The sequence below is a fragment of the Marmota flaviventris genome, chromosome 1, assembly GCF_047511675.1.
Source record: "Marmota flaviventris isolate mMarFla1 chromosome 1, mMarFla1.hap1, whole genome shotgun sequence".
In the NCBI taxonomy this organism is placed as follows: domain Eukaryota; kingdom Metazoa; phylum Chordata; class Mammalia; order Rodentia; family Sciuridae; genus Marmota; species Marmota flaviventris.
Genome location: NC_092498.1, coordinates 88,810,618 through 88,835,812, shown reverse-complemented (window position 1 = coordinate 88,835,812; position 25,195 = coordinate 88,810,618).

The following is a 25,195-nucleotide window of genomic DNA, read 5'->3' as shown; positions in this document are numbered from 1 at the left end:
GGGAGTCTAAATGATTTGATGGAGTAGTGGATGGAAAAGAAATGTCCACCTCTAATTGTTCCTTTTTATCCTTTGTCTTTTATTGTCCTCCTTCCACCTGATTTCCCCTGAAGAAAGTCACCATGTGAGTCAGTCAGAATTTAAGTGGAATCCTTCTGAAAGGGCTGCACAGAGCCAGCCCTCTTGCTCCATGACAAATCCGTCATGCAGAAGCCTGTCTGCTTTTCCTCACCTATGTGATGAAGCTTATGATTTATTACAAACTTGGTTCAAGGCCTAATTTCTGTTCATAAAAACCCTGTCATCCTTGGATGAACTGTGCTATCTGAGGGCCAAGATTATAATGAAACACTGGCTTGACAGTTCTCAGTGGTGGGAATTAATACAGGAGATGCTATCTTTACCAGTGAACAAAGAGGTCTAGGACCTCCAGTGTTACTGCCTCTAAGCTGTAGGTGCTGATCGTCTCTTTCCATCCACTATCCTATCATTCCAAGCCTGAATCATTATTAAACATTTTGTCTTGAAATTGGCTCGGTGTCCTTATTTCAGATCTTTTGAAATGCCACTTTTTCCAAGAAATTTACTGAAATTAGGCAAAAGTGAAGTCATGATTTTCCTCCCTTATCCTGCAGCCATGGAACAGTTTCTCACCTCATAGCTCTAAAACTGAGGGAGATGCTTACTTCATTCAACTCCAATTGGTTCCCTTTATCTACAAATTACTATAGCATTTCTTTTTTCTAGAACATAAAGGGCTGAAGATATCAAGTAAGGGGTATTGAAGATACTGAAGGGGTAGGAACAGAAGATATTGAAGGGTAGGAAATTTGCCTTACTCAACTCCATGTTTCCCTAGGGGCCAGAACATAGTAGGGACTGAGTAGAGGTGGATGGATTGATATAATAATGAACTAATGACCATTTTTTTCACCTGAAAACACACCGAGGTGCTTCATATGATACCTGACATCTTTTTTTTTTGTGTGTGTGTACTGGCATTGAATCTGGGGGTGCTTTACCAGTGCTACACCCCAGCCCTTTTTTATCTTTAATTTTGAGATAGAGTTTTGCTAAGTTGCTGAGGCTAGGCTTGAACTTGCAATCCTCCTGCCTCAGCTTCCCAAATCACTGAGATTACAGGTGCTCAACACAGCACCTGGCCCTACCATCTTTTAGAATACTGAAGTTTGTTGGTTTCAAAAACAAATAAGAGGAAACAACTTAGTCCTTAGACAAATTAACAAAGTCATAAGAACTCAGCTGTGAAATGAGCAGTGGCAATAATCCAACCATTGATGTCTTAGTATCTGGAAATTTACAGGAAAGATGAGTTGCTGCCCCAGTAGGGATACAAGTTGCTGCTTCTCAGTGGCTTAGCTTCAATAAGCTAATATCTTTTGTATCTCCAAACCACAGTGGTCAGAACCACTGAACAACATAACTGTAAAAGAGAGGTGTGAGCTGCCATTGCATTTGTCAAAGTGTTCTCTGCCTAGCAACAGCCTTAGGAACTATGTGCGTCAAAGTGTTTGGTGACCAAGTAAATTTAGTTAATAACACTTATTGCAAATATCCCCATCTTGGGCATTTACAATGTACAGTCGTATATTGAAGACAGAGAAGTTGGTCTGCTAGATATACTTGATCACAAAATGCTATTTTCATATGATGTCTATTACTTTTGCACAAAACCCACTTTAATAAACACTGCTTTGCCCTGAAGCCCACTGATTGCATATTCATGTACGTGAAGAAGGGATTTGCAACCAGGAATATATTTATGCTGGAAATGCCATGCAAGCCCCTGGCTATCGATATAAATTCCCTTTTCCTGAAAGGTGACCCTGAACATCTGCCTTAAGAGTTGACATTTAGCCACACACTCTGCAAGTGAGGCTTGGCAGGTAGACCAGAAGAACTAGAAAGTGGGAGATTTATGCCTCATCTTACAAAGGACAGTAGGCCTGGAATAGAGCAGCCACACCCCTGCTAGGGCTGACTTTACCCATTTCTAGAGGCACAGTGGTACCACAGAATGAATCTTATATCATCTGACACTTATATCAGTGGCAGATCAGAGACTGGCATATTTGGTGCAAATACTGGGTTTGAGGGAATATTTATAGTATTCACTGTTACTATAAAATAGGTGCTCAACTTATCAAATTAGATGGGCAACTATGCACAGTTTTCACTACAGAATTCAAATAGTCTCAGGAGTTTTGCAGGTTTACAGGGCAAAAATATGTACTAGACTCTGGGGTATGAAACAGGTTGCTTTATCCTGATTGAGCATATGGTTCTCTTGGAGTAGTCAGATGCTTGATGATTTTTTTTTTACATAAGCAAAAAAGGGTATTTATTGGTTCAAATAATGAGAAAATTGAGGGGATATACTAGCTTCAGGCACAGTTGGATCCAGGTGCATAAATGCTGGCATTAGGACTCAAATCTCAAATCTCTCTGCTTTCCTCTGCACTGGCTTCATTCTCAGAGTGGCTCATTCAACACGGTAGGCCTCGTTGTTTGGGTTTTTTCCTACAAAGCTAAAGCACATGAGTAAACAAAATTTCACAATTCAGTGAAACTCCCAGGGTTAACACTGGACCAACTTGAACCACATAACTATTTCTGAACCAATAGCTATGATCAAGAAGATGGATTTTGCTGATTGATGAGGACTGAATTACATGTATACCCATGAAATTCAAGGTTGGATCACACTATCCAAGTCACATGGACTACAAATAGGAAGATACAATTCTAAGAAATATCATGAAATTGTTACAATGAGATGGAATGGATGCTGAGCAATCAAAAACAAATGATGTTCAGGATACAACCAGACATTGAGAAAACTTAATCTCTGATCATGAACTTGGATTAATAAAATTGTTTTAAAAACCACCACGAGGGATGTTTTTTCCTGTTCTCAGGAAGCCTATAATCCATTGGACTGGAATAGTAATCATGCCCAATAGCATACTTTGGATGATACCAGAGTTTCAATGCAAGCAAACTCAGCTAAGCCTGAGATACCCCTATCTTGGTGACATGAAGGTGCACCACGAGGTTCCTACTGGTAAATAGTTCTACATGGCTAGTTGAGTCAGTGGTAAATTACTAAGTTCAGTGGAAAACTTTTCTTGTGTTCCTTTAAGTCTTTGGCCAAGTTGAACTGGTACCTTCCTGTGAGTACTGGTGAACCAGGCTCATCTCTTTTGCTGCAGAAGAGAGAAATGGATGTGCTTTCAGGGTGCTGTACTTTCCCTTTCAGATCTGGCAGAAGAGGTCCCAGGTGCCCAAAATGGTCAAGTGTAGCTTACTCCCCACTAGGAGCGTGCAGCGTGATGCTTTCCTGTTGTGAACATTAAGTCCTTTTAGGGGGAAGTGTGGAATCCTTGATGGAATTGGCAGTTGTCTTCTCAAAGTCCGTCAGTCTGATTGCAGCAACATGTTAACAAAAGCATGAGGAGCTGAGACAGGTGAATCAAATTGCAGAGTAACTTCATCAGGGCCAGCCATACCAATAGACAGGATATAATGTGGCAGATTAATAAATGAAGATCTATAAATTAGTTTTTGCCCAGGGTACTCCAGAATTATTCTACAGGGCTTACTCTGTGTTGTGGTTTGGATGTGAGGTGTCCCCCAAAAGCTCCCATGTGGGACAATACAAGAAGGTTTGGAGGAGAAATGATTGGGTTATATCCTTAACCTAATCAGTGAATTAATCCCTGATGGGATTAACTGAGTGTTAACTGGAGTCTGGTGGGGTGTGGCTGGAGGAAGTGGTTCACTGGGGATGTGGCTTTGGGGTATATATTTTGTATCTGGAGTGTGGAGTCTCTCTTTCTCCACTTTCTCATCATCATGTGAGCTGCTTCCATCTGCCACACTCTTCCTCCATGAGGAAGCCTCACCTTGAGCCCTGAGGAATGGAGCTGGCCTTCTATAGACTAAGACCTCTGAAACCGTGAGCCCTTAAATAAACTTTTCCTCCCCTACAATTGTTCTGGTTGAATTCTTTAGTCACACCGTGTTCCTTTAAGTGAAAAAGCTGCTTAAAACACTCTGAATACTGTTTTCTGATCTAAGATGGCCAGTCAGGTATAGTAGCTCTCATTTTTCTGTTCATTTGCCCAAGAACAGTCAGCTCAGAAGGCCACATTCAATCCAGACCTGAGAGTCTGTTTGTCAATCTATACTTTGTCTGGGAGCACCAGGGTTGGTAGAGCCAGGTGTGTTGAAATTGTCCCTCCTTTCTTTGGTAAGAAATCTTCATCTTCTGTAACCAAGCTCATTTTTGAGTATGAATTTATAAGCAAGTCAAGGCCTCAGACTGGTTGGATGGCACTGTTGAAAGATTTAGATAAGATATAAGACATGGAGAGAGTAAGCAAACTCCTGGGTTTAATCTTTGGACTTTTTGCTTTTCTAATTACCAATTCTTGAGCACATATGTTAGACTCCTGAGCAGATGATCAACCTTATTTTGACTGAGTATGACAGGATCCGTCGGAAAAACTGGCAGTGTAGATCAATGTCTTCTGTAAGATATAGGAAAAGCAGAGGGGGCAAAAAAGAACTGACAATTTGAAAATAGTAGAAAAATGAGCTTGAAGTTTTTGTTTTTAACAAATAAAAGTTGTATATATAAGCAGAATATTCATTCAGATTTTAATGTGCTGAGGGTGAACAGTCTACAACAACAGAACTAAGTCTTGTTTAAGGATTTGTAGAATGAATCATATAATCAGGATTAGTCTAGAGGATAAAAAACAAGGATATAAAGAAAACACTTCCAGCATTGAACCTGTATATTTGTTAAAGTGGCTGAGGATGGTTGGCCCTTAATTTGACAGTGCAGTACAGAATGAGATTTTTCTCAGGACACAAACTGAAGTCTCTTCATTTGATATGATGGTCTGGGAGTTCAAGAATTGAATCCTTTTCAGAAATAAGTTGTCCTAATGCCTAAGACTATCTCACAGAAAGGAATCAGTGTAAAACAACAGTATTGAGACAGATGTAATTTAAGACATCCATGCAGACAGAAGTTTGAGTATTAAAATCTTTAGCCACTGTCTTTGTAATTTTGTGTTTTTTCCAAATCAGTCTGACAAATGGAAGACAATATATTACTTATGCAATAAACTTTTCCTGATGTGCTCAGCAAGTCAGCTACCATGCCTGATCAAAGGACTATGTCCAACTACCCCTACCATATACACTTGATGGTATCAGGCATCAAAAGATTCATATTACAAGAACATCTCTTACTGGCTAGAAGAAAAGTTTTCTAAATGGGTACATTTAAAATCACACATATGAGAAGGGATGTCCCAAGTTTGTGTCTTGAAGATCAGCTGTTACATGTATTTAGTGACGAGTATTTATGCTACTTTGGAGAATAAGCAGAATAAGCCAGTGATGGAGAAACTTAAAAAAATTGTTTTTAAAGACTCTTGGCTCACTTGTCCTGGAAACAACAGCTAAACTGAATATAAATGAAGGAGCAGTAGTCACTAACACTGGTTGAGTCACACAGTTATTTGTAGTTTGAAAAAAAAATGGGTGATAACCAGGTACTGAGCCCCTTTGGGAAATGCTACCAGTATTTGGATTCTGCTTTCCACTTAATGGTTATCCCTTGTAGTACGAAGTAGAATAAGTACCATGGTTAATGACAAGAGGTCAAAGATACAAGTTGGTCTAAGATGGCTTCAATGAGGCATTGGTTTCAGTATCAGCCTACAGACAATTCATGTATCTGGGGAAGGTCCAAGACTTTAGTCACATACTTCAAGTACCAGTAGGACATCTGGTGTTTATGAAGGTTGGTGAATGGGGTTTGTCAGTGTAGATGCATATTAATGTAGTGCTGAGAGCCATAGCCAAATAGGAATGACGCATGGCATTTTGGTTTGAAAGGTGACCCTGCTCAGGGATTAAGGTGGCTCCGGGGCGGGTGGATCCTTCTGGGAATAGGGCGGCTCCAGGATTAGGGCGGATCCTGCTGGGATTAGGGCGGATCCTGCTGCCTCAGGGGCCCCGCTCTTTTAGAGTTCCCGTTGAGTTCTGAGAATATTGGTACTCAGAGCCCGGTGGAGGAAGTGTATTTTTCCCAGAACGTGCGTGTAGAGTGTCGATGAGAGTTCGGGAATAAAGAGTTGCTGTTTGAATCTACAAGGCTTTCTTTTTTTTTTTTTTTTTTTTTAATTTTTTATTGTTGGCTGTTAAAAACATTACATAGTTCTTGATATATCATATTTCACAATTTGATTCAAGTGGGTTATGAGCTCCCATTTTTACCCCATATACAGATTGCAGAATCACATCAGTTACACATCCATTGATTTACATATTGCCATACTAGTGTCTGTTGTATTCTGCTGCCTTTCCTATCCTCTACTATCCCCCCTCCCCTCCCCTCCCCTCCCCTCTTCTCTCTCGGCCCCCTCTACTGACATTCGTTTGTCCCCCTTGTATTATTTTTCCCCTTCCCCTCACTTCCTCTTGTATGTACTTTTGTATAACTCTGAGGGTCTCCTTCCATTTCCATGCATTTTCCCTTCTCTCTCCCTTTCCCTCCCACCTCTCATCCCTGTTTAATGTTAATCTTCTTCTCATGCTCTTCGACCCTACTCTGTTCTTAGTTACTCTCCTTATATCAAAGAAGACATTTGGCATTTGTTTTTTAGGGATTGGCTAGCTTCACTTAGCATAATCTGCTCTAATGCCATCCATTTCCCTGTAAATTCTATGATTTTGTCATTTTTTAATGCAGAGTAATACTCCATTGTGTATAAATGCCACATTTTTTTTATCCATTCATCCATTGAAGGGCATCTAGGTTGGTTCCACAGTCTAGCTATTGTGAATTGTGCTGCTATGAACATCGATGTAGCAGTGTCCCTGTAGCATGCTCTTTTTAGGTCTTTAGGGAATAGACCGAGAAGGGGAATAGCTGGGTCAAATGGTGGCTCCATTCCCAGCTTTCCAAGAAATCTCCATACTGCTTTCCAAATTGGCTGCACCAATTTGCAGTCCCACCAGCAATGTACAAGTGTACCCTTTTCCCCACATCCTCGCCAGCACTTGTTGTTGTTTGACTTCATAATGGCTGCCAATCTAACTGGAGTGAGATGGTATCTTAGGGTGGTTTTGATTTGCATTTCTCTGACTGCTAGAGATGGTGAGCATTTTTTCATGTACTTGTTGATTGATTGTATGTCCTCCTCTGAGAAGTGTCTACAAGGCTTTTGTGGTGGCTCGGTTATTTTGTGCCCAGACAGACTGCGGCAATGTAGGGTGCATATTAATTGTTTTCTGGGTGTATCCAATTCCAGGAGTGACTATAAGTCCATCTGGGGTGGAAGGCTATTAATAAAGGTTCGTTTGACACCAGTTTCAGTCTATATGACCATTGGGGGGGGGGTGGGCAAAGGCAGTTCTTGCACTTTTCATTTCTTGCACATTCCTAAGTCTGCAGTAAGTATTCATAAGAGTGTTCAGTATCTTGAGTGGAGGTACACAAAAGATTAGAATGCCACTCAGGCCGAACATGTTGTCTAGGGTAGTAGTTTTCAAACTTTGTCCTGAAGAGTTCTACATTTTGCAAGGAAGTCTGTTTTGGTGTCACCGTGGTGGTAAAGGACGATGGTTATGGCAAGCTGCAGACCCCCACTCCTGCTTCTCCGCTTCATTTACAGCAGCTTCACTTTTACTCTGAGCTTCCACATATTTTCATTCAAAGGGCTTCATGGCCACAAAGCCTTTGGAAAACCAATGATCTAAGAATAAGCTGTTCAAAAATGCTATAATCACAGCAACTTGGGAGGCTAAGGCAGGATTAGAGCAAGTTTGGGGTCAGCTTTGGCAACTTAGTGAGACTCATATAGGTGCTCTCTTGATGTGTCATGAGGCCTTTTCTCGCGTCTATAGTCTTGTGAGATGCCATTAGGTAAAGGGATTCCTTGGTAGAATTTTTTATGTTTTGTGAAGAGTTCTGGTTCCTGAGTAACCCCAAAGAAGATGCTATGAGGAATTCACTGTGCCTTCTTTTGATCCCAATGTGGTCAGAGTATCTGCTTTCTCATTTAGTAGGCTACTACAAATTTGAAGCAAAAAAAAAAAAAAAAAAGAACAGGGTCTAGTGACCTTGATGGGTTCCCATCAAGACAATTCATGAACGTCAATCATTAGAGATTGTGGGGGTATGGTCTAATACTGTTCTCAGATGTTTTCTTTCTTCAGATGGTGTTAACAATTATCCCCTGGTCCAAGTTTATTGTGTATCTCTGAAGGCTTTAACTGAGGAAATGAAATGCACACTCATGGAACAAACTGGGCCTTTGTGGTAAAATAGTTTCAGCCATTTGGCTTGAGGACTTTGACTATACTATAAAGGGCTATGCTGAATCTGGGTACAACAGGAAAGGAGTGGAGATAAAGGCCACATCATGACAGCTGAATGCCTCTTGGGTCACCGTGTCCGCTGAAATGATGCCTTTGTACAGTAGTAAGGTGGTAGGAATCACCATGAGCAAAAATCCAGGTACCAGGTCTGTAGGCTGATGGGCTAGCCGCAGAAGGCAGGGGAACACTCAGCAATCAGGAGGCACAGGATGCAATCCACTTTGGATGAGTGTGGTCAGTTTGCACTGAAGGTCTGAAGAGAAGCTCAGGTCTTCTAATTCCCAGCATCAGTGCTGGTGGCAGTGCTTGATCAGTCATTGCCTCTTTATTTACAGCAAGGTCAACATTCCCCAAAATAGAAACAAAACAAAACAAACAAACAAAACCAACTCCAGAGTTCCTGCACATCCTGACAAGCTCTCATGGGTTGCCGGTCCAGTTCTTGAAAATCTGGAGTCCAGGGCTGTAGCTACTAAAAGTTATCTGCTTCAGTGACTGCAGGACACTGTAGCAAAACCTTTTCAGCCTCCACTCCTGGACATCTCATGTTTTGTCACAGAATTTCAAGCTTTGAGTTCTGGTTGTTTTTTGCCTCCTTTCTCTGAAGGAAAGCCTCTTATCACCACAGTCTTAAGATTCTATTGAAGTACATCCAGATTTAATTACAAAAGAGCTAAAGATCAACACAGTTTTCTCCAAAAAAGTCATTTTTTTCTGGAAGTGAATCATTTGTCTCTGCCCTTTCAGTAAAGGGATTATTCAATTGATTTTTTCCCCCCAGACCTTTGAATGAAACAGCAGAACAGGTTAACATCTAATCAGACAAACTACACTTAAAAGTGTTCATGTTCACTTGCTTAGGGCTGTACCACTTGGTAAGCACCACTCCACAAAATCAAAATGTTTGAAATCCAACTGTTCAAACATTTTAATTTATTTTTTAATTTTATTTATTTATTTTTTGGTACCAGAGATTGAACTCAGGGGCACTCAACCACTGAGCCACATCCCCAGCCCTATTTTGTATTTTATTAGAAACAGGATCTCATTGAGTTGCTTAGTGCCTCACTTTTTGCTCAGGCTGGTTTTGAACTTGTGTTCCTCTTGTCTCAGCCTCTCCATCCACTGGGATTACAGGCATGTGCCACCGAGTCCAGATGTTCAAACATAATGTCTGTGTTTTTGTTTTAGTGTTTGCTACATAATGGTCTGGAATTTGATAAAAGCAGCTGACAATTAACAAAGAAATTAAAAAAAAATTGGCATTTTGGCTCTCTCATTATCATACTTATAAGCAATTAGAATACCAGGCAGGCCAGGAAAAAGTTTCAAATCACTTCCAAATCTGATTTTTGAAGTTCAGCAGGAGTTTTAACAAAACTTTTCAGAGTATGATAGCTTTCAAATAATAAAGAAAAAACACCAAAACATCTTCAGGAATTCCATGCCTGGTGTAGTTTGTTCCATTTTGCTAAAAATCCATGTGCACCATTAATTAGCTGGGCATAGCAGCACCATTTAAAAATAAGCCTGTTCACTCCCAGACACACAAACTGGGGACACAAAATAGGAGCAAGTGACACATGGGAAAATGGTCAATGAGAGAAAGGTAGTAGTATAAAGGCACCAGTATAAGGAGCAGAAAACAAAGAACTGCTGGGCCAAGGACTAAGTATGCTAATATGCTGCTTCTTCTTTTTTAAAAAAAAAATATATATATTTTTAATTGTAGATGGACACAATGTCTTCATTTTATTTATTTATTTATTTTTATGTGGTGCTGAGAACCTGACCCAGTGCCTCACATGCTAGGCCAGTACTTCACCACTGAGCCCAACCCCAGCCCCTAAATATGCTTCTTGATACTACAGAACACACACACTCTTAATTGTAGCTGCTTTACATTGGGTGCCATTGTACCATATGCATCAGCCATCCTTTGGGCACCCCATGGTGAAAGGAGAGGATTCAGAATAGAAGCTAGCAGGGGAGTGTTGCTACCCCAAATATCCATTATGCATAGAATCAGCTCGCATATCCCAGAAACTCAAACAGGCTTAAAACTAGTACTGAAGGATCCCAAATAACATCTAGGCCTCAGTTTCCTCCTCGTGGCATAAAGGAGTCTTCTTAACTCTTCTGGGTCACAGGTCCCTTTGAAAACTTGCTAGTGGTAGATCATCATTCCTTACAATGTATGTGCCCACAAATTATCTGCATACAACATCTGGGAGCTTGGGGATCTCCAACTCCAATCCAAAGTTCCCAGGATCAAAATTCCACGGACAAGCAATTGTTAAGTTTTCTTACAACTCAAAAAAACATTACAATATTCATCCTTTACCTGTACCAACACTTCATAGTTTACCAAGCGCTTTTCAACACCCGCCCCACCAACGACAGGCAGAGGAGGAAACTGAGGTGCAAGTTACAGAGTGACTTGTAAGCCCAGAAGCAAACTCAGCTCTTCTACTCTGGAGCTCAGATCCCCAACCTGGAGCTGCTGCCAGAGCTCCCGCATTGGCATGAGGAGGAAAAGACAAAGTAGAAAGCCCACCACCAACCATCCTCCAGCTCCCTCCTGCCCCCAATTGGGTTCTTGCAGGCAGCGAAGGGTGGCTCCAGGCCAGCTACCCAATCTCCCCAGCTGCACCAAGTCCTGCCGCTGCCTCCCCAGGACCGAGCAGAACAGCTGTCCCTGCCACCAACCACCTGCCACCGACCACACCGACGACTTCTGGTCCAATCTGCGAACTGTGAACAAGAAGAAAGACGTGGCCTGAACATCAACAGCAACCAGCCGGCCGCCAGATGTTGCAGCAACAGCGACAGTTAATAAAATCTGCGCCCCCTCTGTGATGTATTTCCTGAAGTGTTTCTCTCCTCACTTCATTCTCCCATCCTGGGTCCTTTCTCCATCACTCAGCTTGACATAGTATCCTCATCTGGGGGATGAGGAGAATCTGCAGAAAACTAAGAATATGCATTTAAAAGAAGTTTTTGGTTTTTGTTTTCAAAAGCCTAAGCCTCTGGAGAAACAAGAAACATAGAATTGGGAGAAGGCTCAAGAAGCAGGCACACTCCACCCCATCCCTGCTCCCTCACCTAAGATGAAGCATTCCCAGTTTGAGAGAGGGGAACCAGAGGTAAGACTGAGGAGATGCACAGCAGTCACAGATGGGTGTACTGTACCTTGATCTCAGTTCTAGACTGAGGGCTTAGGTGACAGGACCTGGGAGGTCTGAGTGTGCAGGAGATTCGTGCAAGTGGCAATATGGCAGCGGAGTCTGCAGACTTTACTGAGTTCGCCATAAGAAAGGTTGGGTTACCTGCTGCATCTCTTCTGCATCTCTGGTCACTTTTTAAAATTTTAAACTCTTTTCTACCTTCCTACACATGTTCTTTTTCTCTTAATTAAATGTATTTTCTCGTCTTTTGGAACTAATTGATTTATACATCTCCTGCCCTCACCATTAATGCTGATTATTGGGTGACATAGTTGACACCTGTTTGCTTGAAAGCCAGATCTAGTTCAAGGTTATTATCTTTGCTGTTGACAATTTCTGATCCCACCATTCTTGCTTTTTGTGGTGATTAATAATTGTAGATGCCATAGTAGGAACTGGGTATTTATTTTAAGGTTGTATATTGTTTGCATCAGTGCTTGTTATTGTTTCCCCTTATTCTGTGAGGTGTAGGGAACCTACAGGGATGCTACAAATTCACAGGGTAAAGACTGCTGACCTAAATTCAACCAAAAGACAATGTGCCCTGCTCCACACACAAATCAACTACACTAGATCTTTAGCTATACTTTAATACAAGAATAGAGGAGACAAAAAAACCAAACTAACACCTAGGCCTCAAGTAGAAATGTTCAGAGGAGGGCCCCCAGGTCCCACCTACAGACATCCACTACTATAGCAAAAACAGAAAAGCTGTGGATACCACACCTATGAAGGGGTCTCAATCTAGATCATCCTAAGATAATTTGGCAAGTGAAGACTGTGTCCTAAAGATGTCCACACATAAGAGTGGAAAAGAAATCCCAACAGATGCATAAAACCCAACACAAGAGTACAAGAAATATGAAAAAAACAAGCTAACACAACTCCTAAACTTCATAATTTACCAGCAACTGACCCCAAAGATATTGAAGTAGATAAAAAATCAGGTAAAGAATGCAAAAGAATCATTACAAAAATAATTAATGAATTCCAAGAGCACACAGAAAAGACAAATGAATGAATTAAGAAAGTCAGTATAGGATAGGAATGAGAAATTCAACAAAGAGATAGAAATAGCAAAAATGAACCAAACAGAACTCTTGGAAATGAAAGACACAATAAAGCAAATGAAATGTTCAGTTGAAAGTCTCTGTGACAGAGTAGACCATGCTGAGGACAGAATCTCAGTGCTAGAAGACCAAGTGGTCAGCCTTGAACATTCAGGCAGCATTAAAGAAAAGAAAATAAGTAACAATGATTAGTATATTTAAGAACTCTGGTACAACACAAATTTAAGAATAATCAGAATTGATGAGGGATGTGAGATGCTGGCTAATGGATTGGATAACCTCATCAGGGAAATAATTAACAGATTTCCAAATGTTCAGAATGAGATGGGCATCCAGATACAGGAGGCACTCAGAACCCCAAACAGACAAGATCAAAAATGAACCTCTCCACCACACATTATAATTAAAATGCCCAACATACAGAACAAAGATAAAATTTTAAAATGAGAGAAAAATATCAGGTCTCATTTAGAGGCAAGTCAATCAGAATCACTTCCAATTTCTCAACATAAACTTGACAAGCCAGAAGGGCTTGGAATGATGTGTTCCAAGTCCTAAAGAAAATAACTGTCAAACAAGACCACTATATCCAGCAAAGTTATCCTTCAAATTTGAAGAAGAAATAAAAACCTTCCAAGATAAGCAGAAACTAAAAGAATTCATGCCTATTAAACCAGAACTACACTACTTATTTCAAGAAAAACTTCACACAGAATAAATAAAAAACAAACCCCAGAGCTCACAGATGAACAAATCTCATTTGAAGAGTAGCTAAGCAAATGAGAAACAGGACCAAATTAAACATTATAAATACATCAAAATGGCAGGAAATAATAAACATCTCTCTATAATAACATTGAATATAAGTGGTCTCAACTCTCCAATTAAAACACACATAGACAGGGATGAGAGGTGGGAGGGAAAGGGAGAGAGAAGGGAAAATGCATGGAAATGGAAGGAGACCCTCAGAGGTATACAAAAGTACATACAAGAGGAAGTGAGGGGAAGGGGAAAAATAATACAAGGGGGACAAACGAATGTCAGTAAAGGGGGCAGAGAGAGAAGAGGGGAGGGGAGGGGAGGGGAGGGGAGGGGAGGGGGGATAGTAGAGGATAGGAAAGACAGCAGAATACAACAGACACTAGTATGGCAATATGTAAATCAATGGATGTGTAACTGATGTGATTCTGCAATCTGTATATGGGATAAAAATGGGAGCTCATAACCCACTTGAATCAAATTGTGAAATATGATATATCAAGAACTATGTAATGTTTTGAACAGCCAACAATAAAAAATAAAAAAAAAAAAAAAAATAAAAATAAAAATAAAACACACATAGGCTGACAGAATGGATTTAGAAACAAAATCCAACCACATGTTGTTTGCAAGAGACATACTTTACAGGCAAAGACAGTCACAGGTTAAAAGTGAAAGGATGGAAAATGATATACCATGCAAATGGAGACACCCCCCCCTCCCCAAAAGCAGGAGTAACTATTCCTATCTGACAAAGCAGACTTAAAGACAAAGTTAATCACAAAAGACAAATAAGGTCACTTCATACTATTAAAGGGAACAATCCAACAAGAAGATATAACAGGATCCCTGCAGAGCATAGGGAGACTCAGGACAGCCCCACCGACCAGCGTGGAGGTTGGTCCCACTGTGCTGAGGACTACACCCACACACCATAGTGCTGCATCTCCAAACAGGCTACCCAAAGCCATCATTCAGCTCATCCGTTGAACCCCACCTCTAAAAGTAGTCACTGCCTTCTTGGGACACCTCCAATACCATCTCAGGTTATCTCTGCTTCTGCCACCACTGTCTTTAGTTGTGGCAGCTTCTATCTTGGGACACCAGCCAGTGGCTGGAAGCCCAACACCAAGGTACTTACAGGTTTGATGCTATCCCACTACCAACTATGGATGTAGCCACTTCCATCTAGGGACAACAGTCAAGACCCGGAAGATCATCACCCACATTCCTGCAGCCTTGGTTACACCACAGGCAAGACATCCATAACCTGCAGGGACACTATAAGATTATAGGGTAGAAATTATAATACTGCAGATCTGCACTGCTAGAAGGGAAGACAGACAGAAAGCATGAAAAGACAAGGGAAGAAAGTGCCCCAAACAGGGTTGAGGATATAGCTCAGTTGGTAGAGTGCTTGCCTTGCATGGGGTTCAATCCCCAGTACCAAAAAAAAAAAAAAAAGAAAAGAAAGAAAGAAAGAGAAACTGCCCCAAACAAACCAAGATGATACAATAATAGAATCCATGGAAAGCTTAGTGGATGGAAATGTCAGAGAAGGAGTTCAGAATGTACAAAATTAAAATGATCTGCAAATCAAACAATGACATAAGAGAGCAAATACAGGTAACAATTGATCACTCCAACAAAGAGATAAGAGAGGAAATACAGGTAGCAAAAGATTACTTCAAGAAAGAGAGATTCTGAATAAAACCAAACAGAAATCCTTGAAATGAAGGAAACAATAAACCAAATAAAAAATTTAATACAAAGCATCACCAACAGACTAGATCACCTGGAAGAAAGAACCTCAGACAATGAAGATATATTAAAATATGTACTCTTGAAAATAAAGTTGACCACATAGTGAAGATGGTAAGAAACCATGAACAGAATATCAAAGAATTATGAGATAACATCAAAAGACCAAATCTAAGATTTATTGGGATAGAGGAAGGCACAGAGTACAAACCAAAGGAATACACAATCTCTTTAATGAATAATATCAGAAAATTTCCCAAACATGAAGAGTGAATTGGAAAATCAAATACAAGAGCCTTAAAGGACACCAAATGTACAAAATTATAACAGATCCACACCAAGGAACATTATAATGAAAATACCTAGCATACAGAATAAGGATAGAATGTTAAAAGCCACAAAAGAAAAGTTTCAGATAGGGGGAAACCAATTCGGATCTTAACAGATTTCTCAACCCAGACCCTCAAAGCTAGGAGATACTGGAACAACATATACCAAGCTCTGAAAGAAAATAGATGTCAACCAAGAATCTCATATCCACCAAAATTAAGCTTCAGATTTTGTGATGAAATTAAAACCTCCCATGATAAACAAAAGTTAAAAGAATTTAGAGAGAGAAAGCCTACACTACAGAACATTCTAAGCAAAATATTCCATGAAGAGGAAATGAAAAACAATAATGAAAATCAGCAAAGGGAGAAACTACACTAAAGGAAAAACCAATCAAAGGAGAAACCAAGTTAAAAAAAATAACTGGGAATACAAACCATATTTCAATAATAATCCTGAATGTTAATGGCCTAAAATCATCAATTAAAAGACATAGAGTGACAAAATGGATTAAAAAAAAAACCCAACAATATGCTGCCTTCAAGAGACTCATCTTATTGGAAAAGACATCCACAGACTGAATGTAAAAGGATAGGAAAAAACATACCACTCACAGGAACCATGAAAGCAAGCAACAGTTTCCATCCTCCTATCAGATAAAGTGAACTTCAAATCAAAGTTAGTCATAAGGGATAAAGAAGGACATTTCATACTGCTTAGGAGAATTATACATCAACAAGACATAACAATTATTAATATTTATGCCCCAAACAATGGAGCACTATGTACATCAAACAAACACTTCTCAATTTCAAGAATCAAATAGACCACAACAAAATAATACTGGGTGACTTTAACACACCTCTCTCACCACTGGATAGATCTTCCAAACAAAAACTAAACAAAGAAATTATAGAACTCAATAATACAATCAATAATTTAGACTTAACAGATATATATAGAATATTTCAACCATCAATGAGTGAATACACTTTTTTCTCAGCAGCACACGGATCCTTTTCTAAAATAGACCATATGTTATGCCACAAAGCAATTCTCACCAAATAAAAAAAAAATAGAGATACTATCCTGCATTCTATCAGGCCATAATGGAATGAAATTAGAAATCAGTGATAAAATTAAAAATAGAAGCTACTCCAACACCTGGAAACTAAATAATATGCCATTGAATGATGCATGCATACCAGAAGACATCAGGGAGAAGATTAAAAAATTCTTAGTGGTAAATGAGAATTCTGATACAACATCCCAAATTCTCTGAGACACCATGAAGGCAGTGCTAAGAGGAAAGTTCATTGCATTGAACTCATTCATTTAAAGAATAAAAAATCAACAAAAAAAATGACCTGACATTACATCTCAAAGCCCTAGAAAAAGAAGAACAAATCAACATCCAGAGTAGTACAAGATAGGAAATAATTAAAATCAGGGCTGGAATCAATGAAATTGAAACAAAAGAAACAATTGAAAAAATTTACAAAACAAAAAGCTAATTTTTTGAAAAACTAAATAGATTTGGTAAACATTTAGCCACCCTAATGAAAAAAAGGAGAGAGAAAATTCAAATTATTAAAATTTGTGATGAAAAAGGAATAATCACGACAGCACTGAAGTACAGAAGATAATTAGAAACTATTTTGAAAATTTATACTCCAATAAAATAAAAAATATCAATGACACCAAAAAAATTTTAGAGAAATATGAGCTGCCCAAACTTAATTGGGAGTACATACACAATTTAAACAAGTCAATTTTGAGCAATGAAGTAGAAGATGCCATCAAAAACCTATCAACCAAAAAAAAAAAAAAAAAGCTCAGGACCAGATTCTCAGCTGAGTTCTACAAGACTTTCAAAGAAGAATTAATACCAATACTCCTCAAATTATTCCATGAAATAGAAAAGGAGGGAATTCTTCCAAACTCATTCTATGAGGCTAGTATCACCCTGCTACATAAGTCAAACAAAGACACATTAAAGAAAGAAAACTTCAGACCAATATCCCTCATGAACATAGATGCAAAAATTTTCAATAAAATTCTGGCAAATTTCATACAAAAACATATTAAAAAGATAATGCACCATGATCAAGTGGATTTCATTCCAGGGATGCAAGGTTGGCTCAACATATGGAAATAAATAAACATAATTCATCACATAAATAGCCTTAAAGATAAAAATTATGATCATCTCAATAGATGAAGAAAAAGCATTTGATAAAATACAATTCCCTTTTATGTTCAGAACACTAGAAAAATTAGGAATAATAGGAATATACCTCAACATTATAAAAGCTATCTATGCTAAGCCCAACACCAACATTATTCTAAATGGAGAAAAATTGGAAGCATTCCCTCTAAGAACTGGAACAAAATAGGGATGCCCTCTCTCACCACTCCTATTCAACATAATCCCTGAACTCTAGCCAGATCAATTAGACAGACAAAAGAAATTAAAGAGATATGAATAGGAAAAGAAGAACTCAAACTATCACTATTTGCCAATGACATGATTCTATACTTAGAGGATCCAAAAACTCCACCAGAAAACTTCTAGAATTAGTAAATGGATTCAGCAAATTAGCAGGATATAAAATCAACACCCTAAATCAAATGCATTTCTATACATCAGTGATAAGCACTCAGAAAGAGAAATTAGGAAAAACTACCCCATTCACAAGAACCTCAGGAAAAAATGAAATAAAATACTTGGGAATCAATCTAACAAAAGAGGTGAAAGACCTATAGAATGGAAATTAAAGAACACTAAAGAAAGACATTGAAGAAGGCCTTAGAGGATGGAAAGATCTCCCATGTTATTGGATAGGAAAAATTAATATTGTCCAAATGGCCATACTACCCAAAAGTTTATACAGATTTAATGTAATTCCAATTAAAATCCCAACAACATTCCTCATAGAAATAGAATAAGCGGTCATGAAATTCATTTGGAAAAATAAGAGACCCAGAATAGCCAAAGCAGTCCTTAGCAAGAGGAGTGAAGCAGGAAGCACCACAATACCAGTCTGTAAACTGTACTACAGAGTTATAGTAACAAAAAAGGCATGATATTGGCACCAACATAGACATGTAGACTAATGGCACAGAATAGAAGCCACAGAGACAAACCCACATGTGTATAATTATCTCATACTAGACAATGGTGCCAAAACCATACATTGGCAAAAAAGATAGTCTCTTCAACAAATGGTGCTGGGAAAACTGGAAATCCATATGCAGCAATATGAAATTAAACCCCTATCTCCCAACATGCACAAAACTCAACTCAAAGTGGATCAAGAACCTAAGAATTAGACCAGAAACACTGCATCTAATAGAAAAAAAATGTTGACCCAAATCTTCATCATGTTGGATTAGGTTCTGATTTCCTTACAGACTCCTAAAGTACAGGAAATAAAATCAAGAATTAATAAATGGGATGGATTCAAACTAAAAAGCTTCTTCTCAGCAAAGGAAACAATCAATCACATGAAGAGACTGCCCACAGAGGTGGGAGAACATCTTTACTACATGCACATCAGATAGAGCATTAATCTCCAGGATATATAAAGAACTCAAAAAGCTTAACACCAAAAAAATGAATAACTCAATCAACAAATGGGCTAAGGAACTGAGCAGACACTTCTCAGAAGAAGATATATACAATCAATCAACAAATATATGAAAAAGTCCAATTTCTCTAGTAACTAGAAAAATGAAAATCAAAACTACTCTAAGATTTCATCTCATTCTAGTCAGAATGACAATTATCAAGAATACAAGCAATAATAAGTGTTGGCGAGTATGTGGAGAAAAAGGTACATTCATACATTGCAGGTGGCACTGTAAATTGGTGCAACCACTATGAAAAGCAGTATGGAGATTTCTTAGAAAACTTGGAATGGAGTTACCATTTGACCCAGCTATTCCACTCCTCAGTCTATATACAAAGGACTTAAAATCAGCATACTATGGTGACACAGCCACATCAATGCTCATAGCAGCTCAATGCACAATAGCTAAACTATATATATTATAATATATATATTATATATAAACACACATACATACCATGGAATATTACTCAGCATTAAAAGAGAATAAAATTATGGCATTTGCAGGTAAGTAGATGGAGTTGGAGAAATATAAGGCTAAGCAAAATAAGCCAATCCCAAAAAACCAAAGGCCGAATGTTCTTTCTGAAAAGTGGATGCTGATCCATAATTGGGGGTGTTTTAGGGGGAGGATGAAGGAACTTTGGGCAAAGGGGAGGGAGGGAAGGGGAGGAGGCAGGGGGCAGGGATGTGGAATGAGATGAACATACTTACTCTAGGTACATGTATGACTGCTCTTAAGGTGCAATTCTGCTTCATGTACAGCCAGAGAAATGAAAAGTTGTGCTCCATTTGTGTACAAGGAATGCATTCTGCTGTTATGTATAACTAATTAAAACAAATAAAAAAATCACACAATAAAGTATAACAATCATAAATATGTACTAAACATGGGTGCAACTAATTAATGAAAGAGACACTACTAAATTAGAGCCTCAGCTAGACCACAGTACAAATAACACTGGGTGATTTCAACACATCTCTTTCAGCATTAGATAGGTAATCCAGACATAAATTTGGTAAAGACTCTTTGGACCTAAATATATTATAAATCAAATGGTCTTAATATACAACTATAGAATAAGTCATCCAACAACATCTGAATACACTTATTTCTTTTTGGCTCATGGAACCTTCTCAAAAATAGACAAAAAAGCAACTCTTATCAAATACAAAAAGTAAACCCCTGATATAATCCCTTGCATCTTATCAAATCATACTAGAATGAAATTAGAAATCAACATGACAAACCCTACAGAAACTATATAAACACAGGGAGTTTGAACAACACACTATTGAATAATGAATAGGTGATTGAAGAAATCAAGGGGAAAATTTAAAAATTCTTAGACTCAAACAAGAATAGTGATACAATATACCAGAACCTATGGGACACTAGGAAGGCAGTTCTAAGAGGAAAGTTTATAGTTATGAGTGCCTTCATAAGAAAATCCGAAAGATCCCTGATAAACAACTTATTGATGCATCTCAAAGCCCTTGAAAAAGAACAAACCAGTTCCAAATCAGTAGAAGGAAGGAAATAATTAAAATCAGAGCTGAAATCAATAGAATTAAGAATAAAAAAATAATACAAAGGATCAATGAAACAAAGAGTGGGTTCTTTAAAAAGATAAACACGATTGATAAGCCCTCAGCCAAACTAACTAAAAGAAATAGAGAGAATCTCCAAATTAATAACATTTGAGATTAAAAAAAAGGAGAAATGACCACAAACATCTCAGAAATCCAAAGGCTCATTAAGGACTATTTTTAAAACTTTCACTTCAATAAACTTTCACTAGAAGATGTGACTGCATTTCTAGGCAAATACAATCTGCCAAAACTGAATCAAGAGGACATAGGAAATGTGAATAGCCCAATAACTTGTAATGAGCTAGAAGCAGTAATAAAAAGCCTTCCAACAAGGAAAACCCCAGGACCAGATGGATTCTCAGCTGATATCTATCAAACCTTTAAAGAAGAACTAAAGCCAATATTCCTCAACTTATTCCATAAATAGTCATGCTTGGGCAACATTCAATAAAAAGAGTAATTAGAAGACCAAAAAGAACAATACCAATATTTACTGAGAACCTACATTGCTGAGAGTGCTTTATGAGTAGTATCTCACTTAATTTTCACCATATTTTTATAAGGTTGGAGAAATTACAATCCTCTCTTTAGTTGGGGGTACTGGGACACAGGAAAATAAATAAGTTGTTCAGAGTCACACAGGAAGCACCAGCACTGGTATTCAAACCACAGGCCTGCTTTCAGAGTTCCTCTGTCTGAGTTTGAGTTTTCCAAAAGTAGACCATGAGGTGATGATTTGGGTACAAATGGTTGACTTTGGGAGTGATCTCAGGAAGCCAGGTGATGAAGTTAAGAAGTGAGTCAGAGGAAGAAGAGCCAGGAAAGGGCGCATTCATGGGCAACTGGGGTGAACCTACCAGGGGTATTCCAAAGAGCTGAGCAAAACAGACTTCAGATTGTTCCCCTAGGAGTGTGTGTGTGTGTGTGTGTGTGTGTGTGTGTATTCTAAATGCAGTGCCTCCTTTGTTGAAAGTTGGTCCTCAGGGACCTACCCCTCAGCATTTCTGGCCTCTCCTGTGCTTGGGCTGATATGCACCAACACAAGGTGCTTGAGGTAGGAAGCCGTGTGGGTGGAAAAGGTCCTGTGATATGGCAGGAGACATACAGGGTGAGTGAAGGGGAGATGAGTGGTGGCTGCTCTCGCCTAGTATGCTCTCCTGCCTCCCCTTGTTCCCTTTAGTAGGATGGAATCATCACATCATTGAAAAGTGGGCCACCTGCCTGCCAGCTGTATTAATCAGAATTGTTGTTTGTAAGAGAAACAAACTCCAACTTCAATAAATTGAAACAAAAAAGTGAGTTAGCTGGTTCATGTAACCACAAACTGACTTCTTTCCCTTAAGAAAGATTATTGTTTAGAGATTATTTCAGACCTTGCCAGGTTGTCTGGACCTTTCCTTTCTCCTAAACTACAGATCCCTCAATCACCCTGGCAATGGAAACATGGAGACCTCACAAAGAAAACTTAGGGCTATTTGAAAGGTGAAAAACCAACTAAGGGGGCAGGAAATTGAAGCAAAAAATGATTCAACTTCTTAATTTCCTTGAAATGCCTGAGCACCACATCATCCTCTCTTGGAGTTGTCCATGCAGCTCCTATGCTGTCAGTCAAAAGTCAAAAGATAGACCTGGTTGGAACTCTGAAAATTTCCCTGGGACCCCCAATAAAACTGGAGGGCAGCAGGAATGTGCCATCCCTCTCTTCTATGATGCAACCCCCTCTCTCCTTTCAGGGTGTGCCCCTTTCCTTTTCTTTCTAATAAATGCATGCCTATTACTCTGAGTGATGTGTCTGAAATCTCTCTGTTCTAATTGCAAGAATCAGGGTCAAGGGGTTGTCTCTGTGCTGCCTCAGTTATGCAGAGGACCTGTGACTTAAATTGGTTTTTTTTAAAAAAGTAAAGATGCCTTTAAAATTACTAATCCAAATGTTTTTCTAGGTCGTCGGCCAATAAAAAGAGTGTGGGTTTCTATAAAATGTAATGTCCATTGCTTGCAGGATTTTTCGTTGGAAGGAAATAGATTCTTTAAAACATTAACTAAGCTTGTTTGATATTTTGGTTTTCATGGGTCACCTAAAGCTAACAGTTAAAATGGTAAATTAGATTTAACACAAATAGGATAAACATTTATATATATTGTTAGAGGAGACATCTCTTTAGCTTGCAAAGTTAAAATGCTAAAACATCGACTGCTAAATATAAGCTCAAGTACTCTTTGGCTTCTTTTTTTTTTCATTTTTTTTAAAGAGAGAGAGAGAGAGAGAGGGAATCTTTTTTTTTTTTTTTTTTTTGTAGATGGACACAACACAATGCCTTTATTTTTATGTGGTGCTGAGGATCGAACCCGGGTCCCACCCATGCTAGGGGAGTGCTCCACCGCTGAGCCACAATCCCAGCCCACTCTTTGGCTTCTTGAATTCTATAATACAACATATGTATTTGGATCTATTAAATGTGTTTTTATAAATTGTTGGTGAATGGAAAAACAGTTCAAGGATTGCTTTGTTTGGGGACCTAAACTAAAAGCAAGATAACTAAGAGTTAAAATTCTAACTATCAAATGTAATTCTATATGCAAAGAGTACAAAGAGTTTCATTTGTGTTTTGATTAAAGTATAAAAAACAACTATTTTATTTATTAAAAATGAATGGCAAAAAATCAGAAATTTCATAAGGATTATTTCAGAATGTAAATTTAAAAGTTAGCAACTGGAAAAAGAGAGTTGTAAAAGTTATAGGTATGACAATGTCTTTTGCTAAGATATGTATAAAAATTTGGGTTATTCTTTACACTGGAATGGGAATTTAAATGTAATTCTGGAAGGTAATAAGAAGAAACTGATTGCTTTAAAGGTTGATTATGTAGAACATGAAAACATTTTGCCACCTTTTTTTCACAAAAAGGAAGTTATGAGCTCTTTACCTTTCTGTTTGATTCATGTTTCAGATATAATATTGAATTATGTTAACTGATATTTGCACAGACTCAGAAAACAATATATGAGAACTTTGTAGAATGATATTTAAAAGAGGCAAAGATTAGCTTCAAAAATAATACACTTTTACAAATTGTCAAAAGGCCAGATTCAATTGAGATAAGGCTCTGCTTCTTACCCTACTCCACGCTAGGATGGCTCCAAAGAAGCCTAGAATTAAGTTCACTTAAAATGATGTTCAAAAGATAGATTCTTGTTGTAAAGATTACTGTGACCTCAAAATAAAAGGGATACAAATCAAAATGAAGAAAGGTATTTGCTTCATTTGGGTAAATTATAAAAGGTATTTGAGATTGTAAAAGTACTTTTTGAAAAGTAAAATATGATTGAGTTAATAAATCTATGGGTCTTTGGAAGGTAAATGGATACCAAAGGCACATTAGTGTTATTATAGAAATGATATTTATTGATTAAAAAGATACAAACTAAATGTTTCTGTTCCTGTTAATTTCATTTTGCATTTTTCCTGTAAAATTTTGCCTATTAGTGTTTTGTAGAAGTACTACTTTTAACAGGACAACTTGCGTTAACTTAAGAGAATAAGCCATTACCTACAGGACAGGGAGGATGTAATGCTGCTCCCCAATACTAATGTGGACCCCAATTAAATAGAAGAGGTGACCATAAAATTATATGCATGAAGACATCCCACTTCAATACTGGTGACATTGGCCTGCTGAAAGTTTAAAACCAAAACCTGGAGACTAAAGTCAAGGCAGTAAAAGGGAAGGAAAAACAGCCAAATTTTGGCTCTTACCCTCTAAGGTCATCTAGGAATTCTGAGACCTACCCCACAGCACTCCTCCTTCTTAGGAACTTGTCCACTGGCCATAATTCTTCTTCCAGAGTACAACAGTTTTGTGGAAAGTCTCAAGAGCCAGGGGGAAAGCAGCAGTCTCCTGTGGATGCAGATTGTTTGAGATATGTTGTTTGGGACTAAAGGACTCCTGTAGAAACTCTTCCTTAGCCTTATCAGGGGTCTTTAGAAAATAAGGTGGGTGGGTGCCAGGACCTTGGGTCAGGGCACAGAGATCTTGGGACTTGAGACTCACAGGAATCAGGGAGTTGAAGAAGTCAAAATGTGGAATGCCAGGATTCTGATGACACCCTAAATCCTGTCCAACAAGACATCAAAGCAACTCAGAGTGACCCAGGAGAACCAGAGGTGTGTCCTGGTTCAGCTAGTTTACACACCTGGGACTGAGTGCCAGAGGTGGTGCATCCAGCTGCCCTGCCAGAAACTGATGTGCCTGAGTGTCCTGTGGGCTGTCAACTGTGGCCAGTAACGCTGTGCTCTCCTGGATTTACATCACCTTGTCCAGTGGCCCCAAATGAATTACCATGTAAAAGAAAATGTGTCACCCAGGAGCATGTGGCAGATCCAGTTGTATTCTTCTTTTG